General features: G+C 46.2%; 1 long non-coding RNA gene across 3 annotated transcripts in view; it reads right to left on the bottom strand.

The window, feature by feature from the left end:
* LOC135385782 (uncharacterized) overlaps nt 1-20,830 on the bottom strand; it is an 85,016-nt gene that overhangs the window by 35,305 nt on the left and 28,881 nt on the right. Inside the window, exons 1-2 of one of the 3 annotated variants that reach the window (XR_010420493.1) lie at nt 13,843-13,973; nt 13,057-13,100 (exon numbers count right to left, since the gene is read on the bottom strand). The exons of 1 other annotated variant lie outside the window; for it this stretch is intronic. This is a non-coding gene — a long non-coding RNA (uncharacterized LOC135385782). Of the gene's footprint in view, nt 1-13,056; nt 13,101-13,842; nt 13,974-20,830 lie in introns of those variants that run through there. One more of the 3 variants, XR_010420492.1, reaches the window with a different exon arrangement.

Here is a 20,830-nt window from a genome sequence, read left to right as displayed (position 1 = left end):
TTCTTGATGGCGTCTCTTAGTCGGTGCAGGAGTGAAGCATAATAAGTCGCATTCACTGTGGTGTTCCTCTCTTTGAAGTCGATGAGGAGGATCCCGTGACAATCCCAAAATATTGTTGCCATGATCTTCTTTGTGGATTGTGTGACCTTGGCTTTTCTTGGAGGTGCTTCTCCTGGTTTGCGCCATTCCATCGACTCCTTTTTCGAAAGGGGATCATAGTAGAGCACCATAGTCTCATCCCCTGTGACAATTGATTTCAATATTTCTTCTCCGTTTGTCTTGACAGAGCTCCAAAAACTCTTTGGCACAGACCACGCGCTGTTGCTTTTGAACTGACGAGAGAAGTCGTGGCACCCACCTCGCACTGACCTTTTTCATGTGAAGGCCCTCGCCGATGATGCGAAAAACGGTTGTTTTGGAAAGCCCCAGCCTTTCTGGGATTTCCTTCACCTTCAGACGCCTGTCGCTCAGCACTTCGTCCTCGACAAGAGACAAATTTTCTTGTGTCACTACTTCCACTGGACGACCATCGCGTGGATCATCTTAATGGACTCTCGCCCCAGTCGAAACTGCTTAGCCCAGTCTTTTACCGTTGTGTACGACGGAGAGGCTTCCCCGTACACGTTGTCCAGTCGCGCTTTAATTTCTTTAGGCGAATGTCCCTCTTTTGTCAAGAATTTTATCACAGCGCGGTACTCGATTTTTTCCACTTTAACTGAAGAGTGCACCCTGGCTATTTGAAATGCCGCTCTCCAACCGACAAAAGCATGGAGAGGGTTAAGGGTGGTGCTCTGGCCCTCCAACAGATGGCGCCGTCCTTAATCGCATTTTCAAATTCGCGCGCATTTTCTACCGCCGGCCGGAAATTTATGGAACCACCCTCGTATGTGAGAACGGCAGGCGGAAAAACAGCGTCAGATTTTGAGGGCTATTTTCTAGCGCTATAAAGCGAAGCGCTGTATGTGGGAACTGGCCCTTAACGTTTGAAGAAGCTGTGGGGATACACATTGGGAAAGTAACCAAAAGACAACAGAAACTTTACATGTTAATAGCAGGCGAAATCGCATATCAAGTTTGGGTAAACAGGTGTAGAGTAATGCATGGTGGGGACTGCTGGGGTAAAGAACGAATGAGAAATGTAATCAACTACTACGTACGAACTTGGCTTGGGAGGGAGCGGCTAAGGTTAGGAGCAAAAAACTTCGAGAAGTAAAGTGTAAAGGGTTCAGGGTAGTGGAGGGTATTATTAAATTTAAATTACCAGATTAGTTAAATGACTGTAGAATATGATAACGCCGCAACACAGGGAGGAGATCTATCGGAAATTTGGGGTGAGTTAATTGTAAAGCACAGGAGTGTTGGAGCTCTTCTGAAGCACACGATACAGCGTTACACTCAAGTGCAAAAGCAATGGGGCAGAGTTTTAGAACAGGCCTCAGTTGTTGACTGGGTTGTGGTAAATAAAGCAAATCAGTAAATTAAGGATATAGCGAGTTGTAGGCTAAAACGATAAGGAAGATGGGCTCACTAATTTTGTGACTCATCTAACCAGTCAACAATACAACTTCATGAAATAAAGGAAATGTGTACAGCAAACAAGCAAAAGCCTCAGCGTTCTATTTCTGAGGGTTTGTAAAAGTAAAAAGTAACGATTAACGTAGGAGGCGTCCTTCATCTCCTATGCATCATATGGGCAGTTCCTGATGTAATCACGCTGAAATATGAACAAGTCAAATACAATGGTAGCAGTTCTTCTTTACAGTAGCGCTTAGTCCCTCTTCCAGTATGACGGAAACGCATTTCTTAGTGAAACCTCCAGCGCGTCTGCGTATCGGCCATCGACTTCTGGTAGTCCATGCCGATGGACGGCACATCGAAGTGTCCTGACTCTCCCGGGGCGTTCGTTTACGAATGTGAGAAACGACAGCTTCCACGCCGCCAGCCATTCGTAACCCAGTCGGTGCCGGAGTAGCGTCTGCTTCAGGAGGACCTTCGCAACTCTCACCAAGCATTCCAAGAGGCCCCCTCAAGAGGCCCCACGATCAATTATGCACCTAGCTCCTTTGAATACCTTTTGCTACAGAGGAGTCCCCGGAGAACGGGACAGTTCACTTCCATGATAAACGAAAACCCCAAGTCAGAGGAATACACGAGGACCACAGAACAGAGTCTGGAATGTTCTCTCTTGGGGTTTTAGTATCTATCATGATTCACCAGCTGGTCTGCATTTTGTCCTTCCTCCTAGCTCCTTGGATATATCATTTTAAAATCTTAAAGCATTTTTAGTGCAGATGATTAGGGTAGGCTGCAGCGCAGATTGCGTGAACCACGAGCTCCATGCTGACTGCTTAAAATGATCCACTTTCAGCTGTTGGTACTGCGGGAAGTGGTGCCACCACGGCAGGATGCCAGCCTCGTTTTACGTCGTGCACACCACAGTGCACCGAAACTGGAATTTTCTCACAAGTTTGCAACATCTGGGGGTTCAGTACTTCTGCTATGGTTCCTTGTATACCCCAATGTAGCTTCTGAATGTGACCAGGTTCCACTGTCCATTTGGAGAGCCTATGTCCGCAAGGTACCAGCTGATTCGCTCATGATGGTAGTGACTCACTCTGCAGACGTCCAGCGGCTTGTACGATTCCATTTCTTTGGATTACTGGTAGAAGGATCGACTATCTACGATTTTACATCTCCACTCCTCAGTTCCTGTATCCCCGTATGATACCCGAGCCTGTATGTGTCTTTAAGCCAACAGACGTCCGCTCTGTGAGTCTCGTTCACGCTCAACGGTACGTGGACACTATATTCTCTTAGCCGATATGCCGGTGACTTAGCTTTTGACGTAACGGTAAATCTGCTCCGTGACCCTCAGAGCTAGATGAAGTCGGCTGTTGTCCTGGTTGTGGTGCAAACGTGCCGTCTGTGCAGACCAATAATACTTGAGCCTTTATTCCTTCTGTCGTAACATTGTCTCATCCATGTCTCGCCTCAGAGTGAAGCCCGGGTTGCGGTAATGTCGTAGCCTTGGGGGTCCTCTCAAACATTGCTCGCTTGATCGTCTTCCTCTGTAGTAAGGTTGCCTGCTGAATTCCTTCCCCTGGAGAGAGTTTCCACATTTGTGGGACGGTGATGGCTTGTATTTCGGTGGTTTGAGTTTCTGCAAACGGCTCCTAACGTATTGTAGATAGTATGCAGCAAAAGAACAAGGACACATATAGAGGAAGACACAACACGGTAACTGCAAACTTAAGATTTATTCACAGAGGAGAACAACGTGACAGGTTAGGGGAGGGGGAGGAGGGCAAGGAAGAGGGAGGCAGGTCTATGGGGAAATCGGGTCACTCGGTTTTGAAGGTCAGCGTCCGGAGTGTCCCAAATACTCCAATTCTGAGACCGTCAAGGCGATGGACGTGCAGCATATGCAGCGTTCCTATCCAAGCTCGGTAATGAGGGAGGCTTCTATAATTTCTCGAGTCGTCTTGTCTTTTGCCCTCGCCACACCTGAGGTCTGTTGGAAGAGGGGATGACATCCCCAATACCCAGTAAACCACAAACGTCTATTAGACATACTAGAAAGATCCAAACATCTAAGACATTTGGGATGTCTAGTAGACATCCGGATATATCCAGCTAACGTGGAATGGATGTACTATGGATCGTCGGAAGCTCATCCATAACTGTATAAATGGATATCCTCTGGATGTAACAGCTGGACATTTGTCATATCCGGTGGACGTGCCTGTGAGGCATTGCGACGTCTAATATACGTCGAATCGATGTTCCTACCGGATTAACATACGATAATATAGACGCATGTTTACGAAACGTTGTTTCGACTATCAATTCAATAGTAATTTTTACGTATAGCGCTAGAAGAAAGCAAATTTATCTTGCGAGAACGTGATAAATTGGAGAACGAGTAAAAGCAAGTTTTTCCATTTGTTCGCGTCCTGCTCTCTGCAAAGTATCTACGTAGCACTCTTCCACCAACACAGGAAACCTGTCAGTTTGACAGCGCCACCCTATTGAAAAATACTTCAGAAAATCTCATAGAAACATAGCATTCCTTCAGAATTTCTTACAGAAGCGTCTTCGTCTCTCAGAATTTCCCACAAAGGATGCAGATTCGAATACATATCATCACAGGCACACCAATGTGAAAATATCCTGTGGGATAATTCAGGGTCTGGCCTTGTGATTTCTATGAGAAAACAGCGTGATTCAGAAGCAGCGTTTATTCCAACTGCCAGCAAGTTCGTTAGTCTGCTTTGAAACGATGAAGCGCATGGACGCAGCTACGCATCTCATGCAAATATCGCCAGGAATTCAGGATTTTCGTCGCTTTTGAGGTATATAGCACGTGTGTGTGTGGTATATAATCGTCCGTACTACGCATTCTCATTCTTTATGCGTCTTTACCCCTGTTCGCACGTATTTCGTGGATCGGAAGGTAGAATGCAGTGAGATGGTTACAGCAACTGTGCTTTGGGCAAACGGTATGTTACATATTTCTATGCCTATCTCTCACGCACACACATGTTGTTTTAACCGTGCTTTTTAAAATGCTGTTTCTTCTAGGTTAAACTCGGAAGAAGCGGCAGCGAGCGGAAATTAATTGGATTCGTACGTGGTCGTAACCCATTCTCGTCTCGAGAAAGTTGGATGATGCTTTTACGGAAGAAAGCCTACGCGTTCCCAATGTGCGAAACAAAAAGTTGTCATAATCACATGAAGAAATTTCTTGGTCGTCGCATTCGACATTTCAAGTACGTGCACAATGCGTTGGGTCATGCCTTTCTGAACTTATTGGCTGGGCCACAAATGTTCTGCAACATTCCTTACAGTGACGGCATGCGACTTCCTCTCAATACTTCTCAGCAAGTAAGTATGGGATCCTTCAATTATCATACGTGGCAGTGCAGCTTTCTTAGGATGTTTCTTGCAGGGTGGCCCATTACACTTTATCACAGGCTTTCTTGCGGGTCTCGAGGCCTGTAAGAAATCCTGTGAGAAAGCCTCACAGGCCACCCTGTAAGAAGCCCTGTAAGAAAGCTGCATTGCCCCTGCCTGTAAGAAATCTTCCCTGGAATCCTACAGGATCCCTGTAAGAAACTCTGAGAGAAATTTTGTAAGATTTAGTCTCATAACCTCATAGAAATTCCTTCAGCAGTCTGAGAGATTTCTTTTGTAAGATTTTCTGAAGTATTTTTCAATAGGGCACTCAGTAGGTAACCTCATCATAGACAATAGCCTGAATTCCAAACACAATATTTGTTAGCAAGGAATATCAGAAATGCTAGCGGGCAGTTTGACTCATTGCAGACATACGAATTAATTGCAGAAACACATCCTCGTCACCGTTACAAACGTTTTCGGCCCCACTGCACTTAACAAACATCCCGCAACTATTGGTATTTTAGTATATGTTCCATCCAGTACGCCAATAGAGGCTACTGAGAAATGCCCAAGCCGTGTCGGGTGGGGTACGGCCAGGGCTACGGCATTTGCGCTGTTCATGCACACAAAATAGCTGAAAAAGTAGATTTGCAATCTCGTCTATATGTTGTCGTATGTTAATCCGGTAGGAACATCGATAGGACGTATATTAGACGTCGCAATGGCTCACAAGCACGTCCACTGGATGTGCTAATGTCCAGCTGTTACATCCAGAGGATATCCATCTATACAGTTATGGATGAGCTTCCGACGATCCATAGTACATCCATTTCACGTTAGCTGGACATATCCGGATGTCTACTAGATATCCAAAATATCCACGGTGTACCATCCTCTAGATGTCCATTAGACGTTCGTGGTTTACTGGGTACCGGCATTATCCCAGTAAACCACAAACGTCTATTAGACATACCAGAAGGATCCAAACATCTAAGACATTTGAGATGTCTAGTAGACATCCGGATATGTCCAGCTAACGTGGAATGGATGTACTATGGATCGTCGGAAGCTCATCCATAACTGTATAAATGGATATCCTCTGGATGTAACAGCTGGACATTTGTCACATCCGGTGGACGTGCCTGTGAGGCATTGCGACGTCTAATATACGTCCAATCGATGTTCCTACCGGATTAACATACGATAATATAGACGTATATGTTTACGAAACGTTGTTTCGACTATCAGTTCAATAGTAATTTTTACGTACAGCGCTAGAAGAAAGCGAATCTATCTTGCCAGAACGTGAGAAATTGGAGAACGAGTAAAAGCAAGTTTTTCCATTTGTTCGTGTCCTGCTCTCTGCAAAGTATCTACGTCCCAGTAAACCACAAACGTCTGTTAGACGTACCAGAAAGATCCAAACGTCTATGACATTTGGGATGTCTAGTAGACATCCGGATATGTCCAGATAACGTGGAATGGATGTACTATGGATCGTCGGAAGCTCATCCATAACTGTATAAATGGATATCCTCTGGATGTAACAGCGGGACATTTGTCACATCCGGTGGACGTGCTTGTGAGGCATTGCGACATCGAATATACGTCCAGTCGATGTTCCTACCGGATTAACATACGGTAATATAGACGTACGTTTACGAAACGTTGTTTCGATTATCAATTCAATAGTAATTTTTACGTATAGCGCTAGAAGAAAGCGAATCTATCTTGCAAGGACGTGAGAAATTGGAGAACAAGTAAAAGCAAGTTTTTCGATTTGTTGGCGTCCTGCTCTCTGCAAAGTATCTACGTAGCACTCTTCCACCAACTCAGGAAACCTGCCAGTTTGACAGCTCCACTCAGTAGGTAACCTCATCATAGACAATAGCATGAATTACAAACACAATATTTGTCAGGAAGGAATATCAGAAATGTTAGCGGACAGTTTGACTCATTGCAGACGTACGAATTAATTGCAGAATCACATCCTCGTCACCGCTACAAACGTTTTCGGCAACACTACACTTAACAAACATCCCGCAACTATTGGTACTTTAGTATATGTTCCATCCAGTACGCCAATAGAGGCTACTGAGAAATGCCCAAGCCATGTCGGGTGGGGTACGGCCACGGCTACGTCATTTCCGCTGTTCATGCGCGCAAAATTGTAGAAAAAGTAGATTTGCAATCTGGTCTATATATTGTCGTTAATCCAGTAGGAACATCGATAGGACGTATATTAGACGTCGCAATGCCTCACAAGCACGTTCATTGGATGTGCAAATGTCCAGCTGTTACATCCAGAAGATATCCATGTATACAGTTATGGATGAGCTTCTGACGATCCATAGTACATCCATTCCACGTTAGCTGGACATATCCGGATGTCTACTAGATATCCAAAATATCCACGGTGTACCAGCCTCTAGATATCCATTAGACGTTCGTGGTTTGCTGGGGTAGCACTCTTCCACCAACACAGGAAACCTGTCAGTTTGACAGCTCCACTCAGTAGGTAACCTCATCATAGACAATAGCCTGAATTCCAAACACAATATTTGTTAGCAAGCGGGCAGTTCGACTCATTGCAGACGTACGAATTAATTGCAGAAACACATCCTCGTCACCGTTACAAATGTTTTCGGCCCCACTACACTTAACAAACATCCCGCAACTATTGGTATTTTAGTATATGTTCCATCCAGTACGCCAATAGAGGCTACTGAGAAATGCCCAAGCCGTGTCGGGGAAGGGGGTACAGCCACAGCTACGGCATTTGCGCTGTTCATGCACACAAAATAGCTGACAAAGTAGATTTGCAATCTGGTCTATATATTGTCGTATGTTAATCCGGTAGGAACATTGATAGGACGTATATTAGACGTCGCAATGCCTCATAAGCACGTCCATTGGATGTGCAAATGTCCAGCTGTTACATCCAGAAAATATCCATCTATACAGTTATGAATGAGCTTCCGACGATCCGTAGTACATCCATTCCACGTTAGCTGGACATATCCGGATGTCTACTAGATATCCAAAATATCCACGGTTTACCATCCTCTAGATGTCCATTAGACGTTCGTGGTTCCACAAAAGTCTATTAGACATACCAGAAAGATCCAAACATCTAAGACATTTAGAATGTCTAGTAGACATCCGGATATGTCCAGCTAACGTGGAATGGATGTACTATGGATCGTCGGAAGCTCATCCATAACTGTATAAATGGATATCCTCTGGATGTAACAGCTGGACATTTGTCACATCCGTTGGACGTGCTTGTGAGGCATTGCGACGTCTAATATACGTCCAACCGATGTTCCTACCGGATTAACATACGATAATGTAGACGTACGTTTACGAAACGTTGTTTCGACTATCAATTCAATAGTAATTTTTACGTATAGCGCTAGAAGAAAGCGAATCTATCTTGCGAGAACGTGAGAAATTGGAGAACAAGTAAAAGCAAGTTTTTCCGTTTGTTCGCGTCCTGCTCTCTGCAAAGTATCTACGTAGCACTCTTCCACCAACATAGGAAACCTGTCAGTTTGACAGCTCCACTCAGTAGGTAACCTCATCATAGACAATAGCCTGAATTTCAAACACAACACTTGTTAGCAAGGAATATCAGAAACGTTAGCGGACAGTTTGACTCATTGCAGACGTACGAATTAATTGCAGAAACACATCCTCGTCACCGTTACAAACGTTTTCGGCCCCATTACACTTAACAAACATCCCGCAACTATTGGTATTTTAGTATATGTTCCATCCAGTACGCCAATAGAGGCTACTGAGAAATGCCCAAGCCGTGTCGGGTGGGGTACGGCATTTGCGCTGTTCATGCACACAAAATAGCTGAAAAAGTAGATTTGCAATCTGGTCTATATATTGTCGTATGTTAATCCGGTAGGAACATTGATAGGACGTATATTAGACGTCGCAATGCCTCATAAGCACGTCCACTGGATGTGCAAATGTCCAGCTGTTACATCCAGAAGATATCCATCTATACAGTTATGGATGAGCTTCCGACGATCCATAGTACATCCATTCCACGTTAGCTGGACACAGCCGGATGTCTACTAGATATCCAAAATATCCACGGTGTACCATCCTCTAGATGTCCGTTAGACGTTTGTGGTTTACTGGGAAGCTTCTTTTCACGATCTTGGTGTGAGAAGAACGGTACGGCAGAACCCCTTTCTTGGACCTTGGGCTGTAGAGCCAACACACATGCGCAGGGGAATATCTGATGTTCAGGTCGAGGAATTGTAAGGTTCCGTTTGAGGGAGTTGAAACGTGAAGTCTAGTCCATCGGAGGAGTTTCGAAAGACCTGTATCAGGCTATCCATTGTAGTCTCCATGCTCTGGTCACAGTCTTCGAAGAAAAGAAAAAAACGTCAACGTAGCGGAATATCCTGAACCTACAGGAACCTGCGTTGAAGGCTTTCTTAATGCGAGTGTCAACTGCTCTGAAAAAAATATCACATAGGGCTCGCGACACTCTGGATCCTATTGGGGCGCCTGTCTTCTGCAGATATAGCTGGTTGTTATCGGCGATTATATCGAGCTAAGATAAGCTCGTAGAAGCTCAATGAACCACGGAGCGCTCATACCCGCTGCGTTCTGGAATAGTGTGTTAATCCCTGGTTCTCGATGAGGACATGAACGGCCGGCGCTTAGAAGTGGGACTTGTGGTATGGAATAGAAAAGGTCCTGTACGTCGATCGATAGCATTCGGTATTTGCACGGGTTGTCCTTTCGAAGAAAGTCAATCACTTAGGAGGAGTTCTTTACGACAAACGGATCGGTCACTGTTAGTTGTTTCTACTTAGAGTGTAGAAAGGTAGACACATTTTTTTGCCAAGTGTGTTTCTCAGACAGCATGACCCTGAAAGGAATATCTTCCTTGTAGGTCTTGGCAGTGTAAAAAAAATCTAGAAACTTGTTGGTACTGCATTTGATAGATCGGCTCAGGGAGTTGAGATCATTGTCCTCACAGATGCATAGAACCACCTTATGGGATGCTTTTGCTTCTTGCTGTGTGGCAGGGCGGAAATGTTTCGATAAGGCCTGCTCGCTTTTTTCATTGTAAATGTCAGCCGGGACGATGGCAAAGCCACCTTCCTTGTCGGCCGTCAAAATCCTGGTGTCGGTTGTGCAGCAGAACTGTACTACCTTGTTGAGCGGTTTAGTCGTTTGTTTGGGCAGGGATGCTTGTGCAGCGGCTATGCACGGCCCTTGTTCTTCTCCCAAGGCAGCTCTTGCAATGTTTCTGATGAGGGTGACAACTTCTGGATTCGTAATCTCGGGCTGGATGCTAAACTTAGTTCCCATTGAGAGAATTTGCGAAACGTCTGTTAGGACTTGGTCTTGGCACAAGTTCACCTGTTGAGAGTTGGTGGATGGTCCTATCCCATTGGGCTTATTTTCCCAAGACACAGAGTCCCAATAGGGACCTCTGCATCGATCAAACTACAAAGCGTGTGTCGGCGGGTAAATAAACCACGGGAACCACGAGAATGCTAGTTCAAACATAGGTCCCAGGCTGTAGAATGTCAGGAACAGGTCGTTTAATCGAGACCAATGTAGTGCGGCATGAAATACGTCGGGCAAACGGGCAGGTGATAGAATACCAGCTTAAGGAACACAAGATGTTAGTGTCCAATGGACCCCCCCCCCCCCCGGGCCATCTAGCACTACATTGCCAGAATTGCGGATGCCATTCCCTCTTCTAACAGACCTCAGTTGTGGCGAGGGCAAAAGACAAGACGACTCGAAAAATTACAGAAGCCTCCCTCATTACTGAGCTTGGACCGGAACGCTGCATAAGCTGCCCGTCCATTGCCCTGACGTTCCCCGAATTGGAGTATTTGGGACGCTCCGGACGCTGACCTTCAAAACAGAGCGACCCGATTTCCCCATAAACCTGCCTCCCTCCCCCTTACTCTCTTCCCCCTCCCTTAACCTGTCACGTTGTTCTCCTCTGAGTCTGCAGTCATGGTGTTGTGTCTTCCTCTATGTGTGTCCCTGTCCTTCTGCTGCATACTATCTACAGTGCCACGTTACCGACTACCCCAACTATCGACAGTGCCCTAATGAAGAAGGGCTGATACAATGATCCAGTACGGTATCGTGAAGCAGTCGATACTGCTGCACGCCGTCTCCTGTGGGTTGATTTTCGTGGTCTATGAGGTACTCTTGAGGACTGTCCGGGGTGGTCGTGCGTTCGAATAGGCGACATGAGGGGTTACCAGCTGTGGTATACCATTTGTACATAAATTGTAGCACAACTTGAAGATGGGGAAACATCCCATGTCATCATCACTTCTTCATTTATTGTTGTTGTTGAAGATGGTAGGCAAGCACCGTGTCCCTGTGGTGTTCTCTGCATCAAAAGAACTGAAAAAGCTGTGTAGTGTGACTTGCAAACCAGAGAACTATGGTGCAATGCCAGACAAAACACTACGAAAACTTGTCACCTGTAGAGCTAATGTGGTATAGCGTTCACTTCTCATGCGGAAAGTCCTGCATAGGGCAGTCTTATCGGTGTTTTAACGTAAGATTGAGAGAGCATGCAGTATCCTTGAAGGGCACGCCTTTTGCCATCTAGCCTTCCATTGCGTAGCAACTTCACCCCTGTTCAATGGCTATACGACTAAGGGAAGTTATCAAAGCACCATAGATACAATAGAAACATTTGAAATAAGGAAACATAAATCCCTTTTTATATAAGCAACCATCTGTGGGATTACACGATAAGGAGCTCTAGTTCCAGGAAAAGTGGGCCAGGAGGCGATGATTACTTAGCACGTTATTGCGTGTGCTGCACGTTTACCGATGACGTGGTCGCAAAGCAGACTGTTTGGGTGTGCCGTTTTCCTGCTGTGCGTCTTCTCAATAAATCTTCAGTTGGAAGCCTAGCGCTCGTCCTGTCCGCTTATTCCCTGTCTGGGTCTTTAACTTGGGTCCACTGTGTTAGGTTCAATGGCCTAGGTTTGTGGCGTCTTAGAGTGACTATCGCGTCCAAAAACGTAAGCACGGGAACGATACGGTAATGTTCGGCAGTTTCACAGTTTCTCTTCAAAGTTTCTCCTTCAAAAAGAGCTTCGATGTTAAATACACGAGTTCACACTCCTTCCGCAACTAAGGAAGCCCCAGTGATAGTAACATCATGGTGACGTAAGCCAGGCAAACGAATGGGAGCGCGGCACAGGCGATTGTCTCCTTGCTAGTCTGCTTCGCGTTTGCACCACAATATACTAAGTGAAAAATCCTCAGTAAATGCGTCCACTTTGTGGGATTTGCTCCTGCAAGTAGCCTTCCCCACCGGGTTGTGGTCTAAATAACCGGTACGTTCCCTATCGCCAACCAAGAATGACTCTGACACAGGTTTGGAATAACTTACATTGCTGGCTTTATTCCTGCAACCTCTGCTCACTTCCAAGTCCCAGGCACGAGTGACCTCTTCCTCCCCAGGGTCCCCTCCCGCGACACCTTCCACTGACCTACTTCCATGCGCCAAATCGGCCCACGCGGCCAAACTGGCCAGTGGAAGTTTCCTGTGTCGAGGGATCGCCTGGGGGAGATGAGGTCACGGGACGGCTCCCCATGTGTCCCCCAAACGGGGTCACCACAACTTTCGCTTACTAGTGTGTGTTCTGATGCCACCATGTCAACCATGCCACGTGGAACACGGTGTTACGACCCTGGCTGTATGAACACGTCCGATGCTAACCCAGAAGCGACAGTCCACAAGCCGATCAGACTCTACGTGACCTGCAGACGCCATCCCACCCGCCCGCCCGCCAGTCGCCAAAGGCCCTCTGGCTGCTCCCTGATTGGACTTAACCGCGCCAAAGGGCGCTTTCTGATTGGCCTTGTTCGAGTGAGATTTTCTCAGATTTCCAGAGAGGGAATTCGGGAATGCCCTCAACATCCCTCTTCTGCTGTTGCTATGCATTACATCACACATTACAACTGTTCCACTTTTTCGCGTCGGATTTTCGGCGTTATTGTCTGTGACGAACGAGGAGTAAAACGGCAAGGTTCAGATTCGGCCAGGATGGACGCGACAGGTAATTCTAAAGGTGCGTCTCCACCGCCAAGATAACCAATCATGTCTGTATCAGATGAATTCACACTTACGTCCGACAACTCTCTTCATTGGTCGACAAGGGTAAGAATTAGACCTGTAAAATAATTACAAAATAATTAAATTACTGCAATTGCATTCCTGCTAATTAATTATTTCATGTACTACATTCAATATTATGTAAATGTAACTGTAATTGAATTACTTTAGTAAGTAACCTGTAATGCACTCAAAATTACTTTTGGAACTACTATGCGATTTGGGTTACAGCCTCATTTCAAATGTTGAATCTTTTTTGCAACGTCTGCGATTTGTACTCTGTCACGAAAGACTCGAAAGACAAGATTACCGTGTACGGACGTAACGCGTGTGCTGCAGCCAAAGCTAGGACAGGCAGCCGTTTTCTCATAGCCTCAGGACTCATGAACTGCTTGTGACATTGTCCCGTTGTTGCGGTCAGTGTCTGTTTTTCTACCTTTTTTTTAATAGTAAGCCAGCTCTTTGCATGGCTAACCTTTTCTTTTCCTTTGTTTTAAATAAACATATCCCTCCCCCCTCTACTACAATCCTGTCGTCGTCGTATGGTAGGCTGGCATAGATACCCACCAAGGAGGATCTCATTACAAGTTCTACCGTGCATTCCCAGGTTAAGACAGACCACAACCATGCGAAAACTTAAAACAATCTGCAATGACGTATTTTTAGAATGCAATGAGAGCTGAAGCTTCCATATAATGGAAGGTGACAAGTCATCTGGTGAGGAGGCTCCCAAATATTTTACATTTGAGTGTGGCAAAAACAAAAGTGCAGCGCTATGGGAGAAATAATTTGAAAGGTACCCGTCAATCCGCTTGAAGTCTTCATGAAGTATAATGAGGTGCTACTCAGCAGTACTCCAATGCAGCATCTGTTGTTGTTGTTTTTTCTTTCACTAAGGGCTCCTTCAAGGCTGTAAAGGTCCCTTACTTCAAAGGAGTACTAGCCTGCGATGTGTCAGGGGTACAAGATTCGCTAAGCATTCTGCTCCACAACCACTATAGACATTTTCCTGCCTTTCGTCCATATTCCACGTTTGTCTTTTCATTGCATATGCAATAAAGTTATAAGCAAAAATATGAATTGAATGTAATTCAGTGTAGCTCAATTATATTTTACAGTTAACTGTAGTTGCAATTGAGTGACACTTCTGAATTTGTAATTGTAACTGTAATTGAGTTACTTTTGTGAACATGTAGTTGTAATGCAATTACTTCTGAAAAGTCCAATAGTCCAATATGGGAGAGTGTGCATTGAAAAGTTGCTCTTTATACCCAATGTGAGTGTATGTGGTGTGAATGCCATAAACACGTCATATTTGTAAGTCTGATTCTCTTGACGTGAACACATTTTTTTCTGAGGTGAACTTATTCATAATGCGACAAGCACTATCAGTAAGAAAAATAATCTTAAGCTTCACTGCATAGCATCACTATGGGTTTCTTTACCAGTCTGCTTAATAAACATTGAAATCATTTTTATGTTGTAAAATTTCTTTTATGTTGAAGTTCAAAACGCATTGTCTAAGACAAAAACGATCCTAATCTTTACTGCAGTGCACCTCTACAAGGTTTCTTGATCATCTGCCTAATAGACATTCGAATCGTTTTTAACTGAAAAGAGCTTCTCTGCACAGCGTCAACAACAAGTATGGGTTTTCTCGATCATGTGCTTCTTCCTGCCCAGCTTCAAGGGTAGGTACATTTTTTTATTTTCCAGATCGAGCGCGGGCAGAGCTAGTGGGGGGGCTTCACTGTATAGCATCACTTTGGGGGGGGGGAACTTATTGGCAGAAAAAGGAAAAGGAAAGGTAAAGACAAAGATAAAGGGAAAATCACTATGGATTGTCTTGAGTGCTCTGCTTAATACACATTTAAATGTTTTTTCATTGTTGATGTGACGTTGTATATATCCCCCCCCCCCCCGTGATAAAATTTGCTCTTAAGCTTCACTCCATAGCACTACTACAGGTTTTTTTTCTTCACCATTAATATTGATATCGTTTTTTTTGGGGGGGGTGTCGAAGTGCAAAGTGTGTCACATATGGTGGTGGTGGTTCCTCGTAAATCGGACGCGCGTTCTCTGTCTGTTTTTCAGCACCCTGCTGTATCGGACATCCTCAAAACAGCAAAAACTGGCAAATTCAGCAATCTATTCAGATGATAGCGATGAGCAAGATGCCATCAACAACGATGACATACACTATCAGTGACAAAGAACAACCTTAAAGGAGCAGTCTAGAGGCCCACAACTTTGTTTCTGTTTTTGGTCAGTATGGAATGTTAGGCGGCCGAAAACAGTTTTCCCACAATTAGTGCAACCGTAGCTAAATTGGGACCCCTGCAATAGCTCCCCGAACCTCCCGCGCGCGAAACACCCTCCTTCGCCTTCACAATAGGCACGTGATGAGCGCCACCACACACGTCACTATGTGGCGCAAGTGGTGAGGACGCTCCTCATTGGACTTGGGATCACATGATCGAGGTGAGCAACATCGCCCAGGCCGGAGCGTCTGCTACCGCTTCGGAGACGCCATGCGTTCTCCGGCTTCGTGATATCCGAAACGGAGGGTTTGAAGGCTGTCCACGACACAACCACGATTTTTTGGGACCGCAGGCACCACGGGAAGAACGAGTGGTGCAGCCCGAAATTAACTGCATTTGTACAGCAAAAACCCCGTGCTTCTCGACAGTGTGCAGCCTGTCCGACAGTTTTCACCGCGCAGTTGGTTCAGTGGCTAACAGGTGGCGCCACAATACCGCCGCCATCGCTAGCTTTCTGCTGCTGTGAATTCTGAGATTGCACAGAAGCCACGGATATATTACTCTTGTGATCGTAATCTTATTTTCTCAGGCTGCGTATATGCTTCTTTTTTTTTTTAAGAAAACGTGATAGAAATCATATAAATAATAGAAGTCACCAAGAAACAGCTCACAATGTTCGTAGCAGACGGTTTTTCCTACGAACGAATGAGGGGCTCTCTACCACGAACGTCACACTAGAGTGGGTGTGGTCTGCTGTTGGAGCGCTCCGGCCTGTCACCGCGGCAGCGATTTTCCAAATTAATTGCACCGTGGTGATACAACTTTGGACAAATATTTTGTGGGAATGCTTTTCACATACTGCTTTACAAGATGACAGCAGTTTTGGGCCATGTTAGATACCACTTTAATGCTCCTTTATGCTTCACTGCATAGCATCAAGAATGGCAATTAGAATGAAATGAAGAATTAGCCTCCTCGCTCGTGTTTGTAGCAGGGATCGAAACCAAAACTGAACCGAAAGTGAAAACTGCTAAAAACCTGTATTTTTCGCTGAACCAAAACTGAACCTAAGCAAAATAATTTATTGCTCATGTTGAACCGAACCAGAACTGAACAAAAAAAATTTGCAGTTGCCGAACCGGCAACTGCAAATTTTTTTCGAACCGCAAAATGGTTCAGACGTAATGTGCATTGTGAGAGATTGGAACTACGATTTACATAGCGGATTGAATCGCATTGCCAAACAAGTTCTAAACCTGAACAAAATAAAACTGCAAGCTAAGTGCACGAGGTATTTCGTATTTCCTCCTTCGTATTTCATCTTCTAGGCTGAATACATCAGGCTAAAAACTGACTAAACCGAGGGTTGTTATAATATTTTCATAAGAAACAAAAATAAAATAAGATACGAAACGCCCATGAGGGCGGCACATTACACACTTTCGGAATATATGTGGTCAGAAAGGACAAGAAGCGTCATTAGTCGTGTTTTATGTTATTTTTTATCTTCTTCCTTTTGACAGTCGTAGGCTCCCTAGCAAGCGATTTTTGTCGTCCAGCAGCCACAGGTTTCGTTTTCATTTCGGACTGTGAAAATAACAGCCAGCCTCGAGGAGTGAACTAGGGAGTACAGTATAGGGACCGTGCGACACCTAAAGGGGGCGCGCTGCTCCGTCGCGACAGCGCCGCCAGTGGCGGTCTTGGAAGTATCCGACGTGATACCACGCCGCCCGTTCTATGCATTCTCAAGTGGAACCGTAGCTTGCGTGGCGACCGCCGTAATTAGAAGGAATAATTTTCGTAGTGGAATAATGTGGAAATAATGTGGAACCTTTCTGGGGCACGAACGAAGAGAATCGAGACAAACTGCAGAGAAACAACCACCTTATTTATAATGTATCTAACAGTGCGGAAGGAGAACAGCCACTCGCGTCTGTCTGTTCAAAACACCTGTAAGTGATACGTCGAGAGGATGGTTATTTGACGCCTCACAAAATCCTGGCGAATCCTGGTGTTGCTAGCGAAGGCTATATACGTGTATTTCTCTGACTCCAGCCATTTATAATATCATCGTTTCTGTTGGAGAACATGCGTGTATCCCCGATGCAGAACAACTGAAGAACTGCATTTAATGACAAGAATTCAGTCATGAGGGGAATATCATGTTTTTGACTGAGTCTTGTATTCCTTTCGTCCTCTTTGCACACACATAACGTCGTCACTGAAATCTACATCGTGCGTCCATTTTATCGATACAAGTAAACACGTCAGGTCACAACTTATTGTCTGAACTTCTACTGCAGTTTTTCCAGTATCTTCAGATACAATAACGCTAAAGCGATACTCAAAGAAGAAATTCTATGAGTTTCTACCTCAGCTACCGCCGTAGCTTGCGGCACGACAGCTGCGAAATACTGAACCGTAAATACTGTAAATACTGAACCTTCTGGACAACGTAGAACTTCCGTTCTCACTCGTCAACCAGATTACAGGGGAGCAATATCGGCTCTGGGCACCTCAATCATTATCTCGAAATATGTTGCCGTTTGGTCGGTGCATTTGACGGTGATACAGTATCCAGCGGCGTTTCACCGTCACGAAAGTGGCAACTGTAAATCATTGATCATTTTGCAGGTCCTCATTCAGTTTCATTGAAACTAGAACAAAAGAAATAGAATATATTCGCTCATGTTGTGCACACATCATGCAATGGCCGAACGCACTTCACAAACGCTATTCGCTGCGAGTCTAGTGCCCTCAGTGGTATTGGAAACATAGAAATCACGAGAAATGAAACATCTGGTCCCTAATGACGAGTTCTTTTAGTTGCTGGCACAGTTAGCGATGCAACAGTTCAAGTGTGGCAAAAAAAAAAGACGCCCGCACTTCACATGTAAACAAAGCTGGCTACCCGGCGGCTATCACGCAAGGTACTTTCTCCGGAGGCCGCATCGCGGCGCCACCAGTTTGTCGCACAGTCCCTATGCTACCATAGCGTTGCACCTGAAACGCACATCTGTAAAACACAGTGTTGCTGTGAACCACTGCTGTGTCGGCAACAACAACAACAAAAGTACATTTGTGTTATTTGAGAATTGTAAGGATGGTGCCTGCTTTTATCCCATGACAATCTGCTCAAAATTCACTTTTCTGAACCGGTTCGTACTAGTTTAAACCGGTACGAACCGATATTTTGCGCTGCTGCCGATCTGAACCCGAACCAAACAAATATGCCCAAACCTGAACCCCAACTGAACCGAAAAAAATAGCCGTTCCGATCCCTGGGTTGTAGTACATGCATAAGATCTTGTCCCCAAAGGTTGGCTTCACCTAACGCAGGCGTCCAACGGGGTGAAGCCAGCTTTACTCAGGATCTATGGAGATGGATAGAGTGTCTTGAGACGTGTACATCGTACCCCAAACATGCTTTTTTTAAATTCAATGTTAGCACTGTGAAGCAACTGTGGCTATGAGTGGCGTACTAATGTGGACATGTGGACAGCAGGAAGGAGGCTGACTTCAGCAGGAACTGTGGAAACACCGAACATGATGATGTAAAGTGCTTCAGCTGAGGAGGTTTTATTCATGTCTTGCATTGTTCAGCAACTGTGGTAGCGGTGTATGCATTAACCTTCTAACGTCTCTGAGATGAAAATTTATGCAGGTCACATTGAAAAGAGGTATGTCACGTGAAATTTATGTGCTTGGTAAATATGTTTGCAGTGCGTATGGCTTAGAGATGTGTGGAAGTGACCAATGATTAGCTGCCTAGCTAGACCAGTAAGCAGTTGGGCTGAATTTGTGTGGCTGTCCTCTGTACCGAATAAAGGTTGAAATCAATTTCTCGTGTATGTGTGTCAGAAGCCGTTGTGGAGCGCCTGCAGCCTTGTCTATGTTGGTCCTTGAAATGACCATAGGATGGAATAAAGTTTGAAACCAATTTCTTGTGTGTGTGTCTGTCTGAAGCCATTGCGGAGTGGGCTGTGCGCCATCTGGTGGGGCCAGGCCTATGTTGAACTGGCTTAGAAATGCCAGGAAAACATTTTGGGAGCATATGAGCAATCAAGGCGGGTGGAGGAGGAGGAGGAGGAGTGTCGTTGGGAGGAACCCGAGAGGTCTGCCTGCCTGATTAGGCGGCATGTTTCTTGGGAAGGGAAAGGTGGTGGAGAGGAGGAGAGGAAAGGGTGAAGTGGAAGACCGAGCAGAATCCGCTCGGGGGGAGGATAGCTGCGTCCATGGGCCGACTTCAGGGGAACTGTGCCGGCATACGCCTATTACACATCTGAGGGAAACCCAGGAAAAACCCCAGACGGCACAGCTGGCCCGCGGATTCGAACCGCGGACCTCCCAGTCTCCTAGCGCACGCGTTACCGCTGCGTCACCGGAGCTGGTATCAAGGCGGGTGGAGGAGGAGGAGGAGGAGGAGTGTCGTTGGGAGGAACCGAGAGGTCTGCCTGCCTGAATAGGCAGCATGTTTCACGGGAAGGGAAAGGTGGTGGAGAGGAGGAGAGGAAAGGGTGAAGTGGAAGACCGAGCGGAATTCGCTCGGGGGGAGGATAGCTGCGTCCATGGGCCGACTTCAGGGGAACTGTGCCGGCATACGCCTATTAAACATATGAGGGAAACCCAGGAAAAAAACCAGACGGCACAGCCGGCCCGCGGATTCGAACCGCGGACCTGTCGAGGAGGAGGGGGAGGAGGAGTGTTGTTGGGAGGAACCCGAGAGGTCTGCCTGCCTGATTAGGCGGCATGTTTCTCGAGAAGGGAAAGGTGGTGGAGAGGAGAAGAGGAAAGGGTGAAGTGGAAGACCGAGCGGAATCCGCTCGGGGGGAGGATAGCTGCGTCCATGGGCCGACTTCAGAGGAACTGTGCTGGCATACGCCTATTACACATCTGAGGGAAACACAGGAAAAACCCCAGACGGCACAGCCGGCCCGTGGATTCGAACCGCGGACCTCCCAGTCTCCAAGCGCACGCGTTACCGCTGCGCCACCGGAGCTGGTGCGGACCTGTCGGAGGAGGAGGAGGAGTGTCGTTGGGAGGAACCCGAGAGGTCTGCCTGCCTGATTAGGCGGCATGTTTCTCGGGAAGGGAAGGGTGGTGGAGAGGAGGAGAGGAAAGGATGAAGTGGAAGACCGAGCGGAATCCGCTCGGGGGAGGATAGCTGCGTCCATGGGCCGACTTCAGGGGAACTGTGCCAGCATACGCCTATTACACATCTGAGGGAAACCCAGGAAAAACCCCAGACCTGTCGAGGAGGAGGAGAAGGAGTGTCGTTGGGAGGAACCCAAGAGGTCTGCCTGCCTGATTGGGCGGCATGTTTCTCGGGAAGGGAAAGGTGGTGGAGAGGAGGAGAGGAAAGGGTGAAGTGGAAGACCGAGCGGAATCCGCTCGGGGGGAGGATAGCTGCGTCCATGGGCCGACTTCAGGGGAACTGTGCCGGCATACGCCTATTACACATCTGAGGGAAACCCAGGAAAAACCCCAGACGGCACAGCCGGCCCGCGGATTCGAACCGCGGACCTCC

This window comes from Ornithodoros turicata, chromosome 2, assembly GCF_037126465.1.
Source record: "Ornithodoros turicata isolate Travis chromosome 2, ASM3712646v1, whole genome shotgun sequence".
NCBI lineage: Eukaryota > Metazoa > Arthropoda > Arachnida > Ixodida > Argasidae > Ornithodoros > Ornithodoros turicata.
This window is presented reverse-complemented; position numbering and strand designations above follow the sequence as displayed.